General features: G+C 25.1%; 1 protein-coding gene across 1 annotated transcript in view; it reads left to right on the forward strand.

The window, feature by feature from the left end:
• The first annotated feature begins 3,061 nt into the window (after window positions 1-3,061).
• LOC117180658 overlaps window positions 3,062-5,852 on the forward strand; it is a 35,924-nt gene continuing 33,133 nt past the window's right edge. Inside the window, exon 1 of the mRNA XM_033373148.1 lies at window positions 3,062-3,309. The gene's annotated coding sequence lies outside the window, so the exon portion shown is untranslated. The remainder of the gene's footprint in view (window positions 3,310-5,852) is intronic.

The raw sequence follows: 5,852 nt of genomic DNA on the forward strand, positions 1-5,852 counted from the left end.
TTAGTTTCTATTTAACATAATTTAATTAATATTTGAATTAAATCATTGCGTTGAAATTACATGAGAAATTATATTTTGTGAGACGGTAGTCTCTACAGCTCAAGATGATCTCAAAACAGGAGGAATAGGGTAATTTTCACGAATTATAGGAGAAATAGGGGAATAAATTCTTTCGAATATATAAAATTAATATAGTTACTATATTCAAATTAATATGAAATGTTTAAAATTTTTAATATTTGAAGTACAGTTTTCACTTAAATCCAATAGAACGAACTGGCTACCCAAAACGACGAATTTACAACGAAATAGTTAGATTTTTCACAAAAAACGATGGCTTCTTAATGAAATATTGGAGGTTTGGACAAAATAATTAACCTATCAATAAAATATATGAATTTTCAACTAAAATTATGAATCTTTAAAAAAATAATTATTAAAGAAAAGGTAATTTTTTATCAAGAAATATGAATTTTCAATTAGATAATTAAATTTTAAAGTAAAAGAAACGATTTTTTAGCCAAATTGTTTTCTTTTTGACTAAATATTTGAATTTTTAACCAAATGGTGGAATTTTTAAGTAAAAAATTAATTTTCAACAAAAAACAGTTGCATTTTTAATCAATAGTTTAATTTTTAAAGGCAAAAATACGAATTTTTATAATACAGTTAAATTAACAGTTTTAAAAGTAGAATTTTCAAAAAAAAGTAATAATAATAAAATAAACCAAAAAGACGAATTTTCAAACAAATGGTGGAATTTTTAAGTAAAAAATTAAACTTTAACTAAAAACAATTGCATTTGCAACCAATAGTTTAATTCTTAAAGCCAAAAATACGAATTATTAGAATGCAGTAAAATTAACATTTTTCAAAGTAGAGTTTTCAATTTAAAATAATAAACCATAAAGACTAATTTTCAACCAAATGGTGTAATTTTTAAGTAACAAACTAAACGTCAACTTAAAACAGTTGCATTTTCAACCAGTAGTTTAAGTTTTAAAGCCAGAAACACGAATTTTTAGAATACATTTAACCTAACAATCTGAAAAGTAGAATTTTCAATAAAAACAATTTAACCAGGAAAGATGAATTTTCAACCAAATAGTAGAATTTGTAGGTAAAAAATTAACTTTCAACTAAAAACAGTTGCATTTTTAACCAATAGTTTAATTCTTAAAGCCAAAAACACGAATTATTAGAATACAGGGAAATTAACATTTTTAAAAGTAGAATTTTCAATAAAAAAGATGATTAAATAAAAGATGAATTTTTAACCCAATGGTGGGATTTTTAAGTAAAAAATCAATTTTCAACCAAAAACAGTTTCATTTTTAACCAGTCGTTTAATTTTTAAAGGCAAAAATACGAATTTTTAGAATACAGTTAACATTTTTAAAAGTAGAATTTTCAATCAAAAAAATAAACCAAAAACACGAATTTTCAACCAAGTGATGGAATTTTAAAGTAAAAAATTAATTTTCAATCAAAAACAGTTATATTTTTAACTAGTAGTTAAATTTTGAAAGCCAAAAACATGAATTTTTAGAATACAGTTAAACTAATGTTTTGAAAAGTATAATTTTCAATAAAAAAGATAATAAAAGAAACGTATTTTCAACCAAACGTTGGAGTTTTAAAGTAAAAAATAAACTTTCAACCAAAAACAGTTGTATTTTTAACCAGTAGTTTAATTTTGAAAGCCAAAAACATGAGTTTTTAGAATACAGTTAAACTAAGATTTTGAAAAGTATAATTTCGAATAAAAAAGATAATTAAAAAATAAAAAAAAAGACGAAGTTCAATAAAAAATGAATTTTCAATAAAAATATTAAGTTCCAATTAAAGAAATTAATTTTGTACCAAAAATAGTTGCATTTTCAACCAATAGTTGAATTTTTAAGTAAAAAACACTATTATTTTTAATACAGTTGAATTAGCAATCTAAAAAGTAAATTTTTCAGCAAAAATTTTATTTTTTAACAAAAAAACAATCATTTTCAACCAAACACTTCGATCTTCAACTATCCAGTTGAAATATCAAACCAAAAAGACGAATTTTTTAGAATCCAGTTGAATTAGCAATCTGAAAAGTATAATTTTCAACAAATAAGATTACTTTCAACCAAGAAAGATGAATTCGAAACTAAATATTGGAGCTAAAAAAAAATAATTTTCAACCAAATATGTAGTTGAATTTTCAGAAAAAAAAACGAATTTTTGAAAAAGCAGTTGAATTAGCAATTCGAACTTCAGAAGTCAAATTTTCAACAAAAAAGATACTTTTTAACCAAAAAGAGGAATTTTTAGTCAAATAATGTAATTTTCAACAATAGAAATTAAATTTTCAACCAAATGGTTGCATTTGCAATAAAACAAATTTTATTTTTTAATGAGATCAGAATTGTAATCTTGTAATATTTTAAATATGGAATCTTCTATAAAAAGAATAAAATAATATCAAATTTAAATTTACACCGAAATTTCATGACTTTTATTTTCCCTAATCAACACAATTTTCTGACATTTTCCTAATTACCAGGTTTTCCTTGACCTGCGATCACCCTTAATTTTTAACAAACAAAAAAAGAATTATTTTCAACAACCAAAACAGTTGGGTTTTCTTATTGAGTTCCATTAGTTCAGCTAGCATTTAATCGAAAAAAGATTAAAAGGGGACTTTCCTTGAAAACAAGGAAAAAAAAAGGAATTTTTTTAAAGGGGAAAAAGAGCGAAATGAGGAAGACTGAAGTCTTGAAATAGTAACAAAATTTGATGTAACCGTATTACTAAAAAAAGGACCATGTAAATTTTGTTATTTACTGAAAAGTTTTGAAACTGACAAAATCCGTTGAATATAATTATTATTCTTTCTTTAATTTTATTACTCAACTTATATGCATTACATAATGCAGAAATATAATTAATCGGATTTATTTCAATAAAGGCTATTATTACTTTTAAAATTCCCGCTTTCCAAACTGAGCATGCGCTCTCGCTCGCCCCTCCCCAGCTCATTCATGAATTCAAGCCATTCATGATGATTTTACTCCATATTTGTGTTTTATAACAATATTTGTATTTTCCATTTCTATATTGTTGATTGCTGTGTTATTACACATTATCTCTTTCTAACTTAAATTTATTGTTCTTCGGGGAACAGGGAATTGCTTTCATAGAGTGAGCTTTTATTTTGTTATAGAAAGTGTACTAAGAATTAGCAGGTTATACGTATCTGGTCTTTCTCGATCTATTTGCTGTCTAATAATCAAATCAAGGAATAGAAATCACACTTCAAACGGACAAAAGGTTGGTCAAATTTTACTTTTTTGAAGCAGATTTTTCCCCCTTAAATTATAACAATTATTACGTAAAAATACTAGGGTTGCTAGATGACCAGCCAGGCCGGTTTTTCCGCGTCTAAGGCTGGCTGGACTTTTGGCAAGAAAATATTGTTACACATGTCACTGAAGTTCGCAACTTCTATAAACGAAAAAATTTAAATTTTGTTTAAATAACTGAATTAGTTTTTTATTCGTCAAATTATCGTAAAAATAGTGTGGTATATGATTTTAAATCGTAGTATAACTCATTATATCACATTTATTATTTTAACGGAAATAGTCTATATTTGGGATCAGAGCAATACCATTTCGCAATAATAAAATTCCCGACAGAAAATTTTCGAATTGTAAAATTCCTGAATTTAAACAATTGACAAATTTTAAAATAAATATTTATTTATAAAAAATACAATAATCAAATATTTGTATACAAAAATTGTTTTTAATGTTTAAAGTTTCTAAATTTACCATTTGAATTTAAATCAACAATACTTGAAAAAATATATTTCTTGATGAATTTTTTGTTTAGTTCTTGTTACTTTAAATTTTAACAATGAGTTTCGAAACTTTAAACAATATAAATAATTTTTTTGATATAAATATTTGATTATAGTATTTTAATTAAATTCCTAATGTATGTTTTTATTATTTATTATTACTTTTATTATTCTGGAATTTTATTATTCATGAACGATGGGTGGAACACTCCGATATTCCTGGCACACTCACCAAATATTCCCATATATTCTTTCAATATTCCAAGATATTCTTCATATATTCTTTATATTCCCAAATATCCTTCATATTCCCAAATATTTTTTCACGACTGTTCGCTCATGCCACCATTTCTTTACTTTAGCTTGAACAATAATTTTCAACATCTTCACTAATTAGGTGAAATAATATGTGCGCCAATTCCACAAATTACGACATTCCGGAAAATGGTCTCAATGGCCTCAATCTTATTTTTTACGGTTAAAAGAAAACATATTCGTCCTATCCGAAAATGATTAATAACAAATTTGTAGATCTATTTTGGGTGAAAAGCTTTTGTCTATTAATTTTTTTCGTACCTTGTGTCATTATTTAAAACAAAAAAATATGTATTTTTTTATTTTTTTATTCTGTTTTCGACGATTAAAACAAATACTGCGCGTTCCATAAAAAAATAATTAATTACAAATTTATAGATATTTTTCAGGTGTACAATTTTTTTTCGTGCCTTAGGTTATTTTTTTTTAATTTTATTTTTTATATTTAATGTTATTTTTCACGATTAAAACAAAAATTACGCATCCTATAAAAAAATAACGAGACACAAATTTGTATCCCTTTTTTGGTTAAGCAATTTTGGTCTACTCACTTTTTTTCGTCTCATGTGTAGTTTTTTCAGAATTTAAATTTTTTTCTTTTTATCCTTATCTTTTAGGATTAAAAGAAATAATATATTTGTCCTATCCAAAAATTATGAATACAAAATTCGTAGATCCTTTTTGTGTGAACAACTTTCGCCTATTATTTTTTTCATTCCTTGTGTCATTAAAAAAATTTATTTTTTATTTTTAGTTCTGTTTTTTGACGACTAAAACAAAAACTGTACTTTCGATAAAAAATGGATTTATTACAAAATTATATTTCTTTTTTTGGTGTAAAATTTTTGTTCGATAATTGTTTTCGTTTGACCACAAAATGAAATTGATGATTTTTTTTTATTTTTCGTGCAATTAAAATTTAAATTTTCGATTTTCCAAGAGTTGAAAAAGTTATGATATCTTGTAGGGGGTGCAAAAGGAAACGTTTTTCTCTTCTTGACTCTTTTCCTATTGTGCGTCTTTGACTTAACATTTTTATTTCCATTTGTTTTTTTAAATTTTGTAAATGCAGTAACTTCGGTAAGTACTATGAATAGCCGCGCATAGAATTTTTAAATATTACAAAAAAGTGGTATCAAGAATTGAGCTGTCAACTCTTTCGAAAGTTATCGTGCTAACAGATTAAAAATCTACAGACACACATGCAGACGTACAGACGTATTTGCGAAAACTGGACTTGTTCTCAAAATGGTGTGGGGGGGGGGGTGCATTTTACACAAATCTAATACCTTCTCTGATGAGAATGTAAAAATTACTTTCTAATCTAAGAAATACGACTTTTCAACTAAAATTATGAATCTTCAACTTATTTTCTGTAAAGAATGACGAATTTTAGACAAAATACATCAATTTTAATCCGTATTCAATTTTTTGCCAAATTGATGAATATTTCATTCTAAAATACGAATTTCCTACAAAACTATGAAATATTGAGCAAAAAAGTTAATTTTCAACCGAGAAAGATTAGGTATTACCCAGGCAGTTGCATTTTTAACCAAAAAGGCAAAAAGAAAAGGCCAAAAAGAAGAATTAAACAAAGCAGTTGCATTTTCAACCAAGAAGTGTCACTTTTGAATGAAATTGTAACATTTTTAACAAATTAATTCACTTTCAAACCTCGTGAACAAACACGGAC

Source organism: Belonocnema kinseyi, chromosome 9 (assembly GCF_010883055.1).
Source record: "Belonocnema kinseyi isolate 2016_QV_RU_SX_M_011 chromosome 9, B_treatae_v1, whole genome shotgun sequence".
Taxonomy (NCBI): Eukaryota; Metazoa; Arthropoda; class Insecta; order Hymenoptera; family Cynipidae; genus Belonocnema; species Belonocnema kinseyi.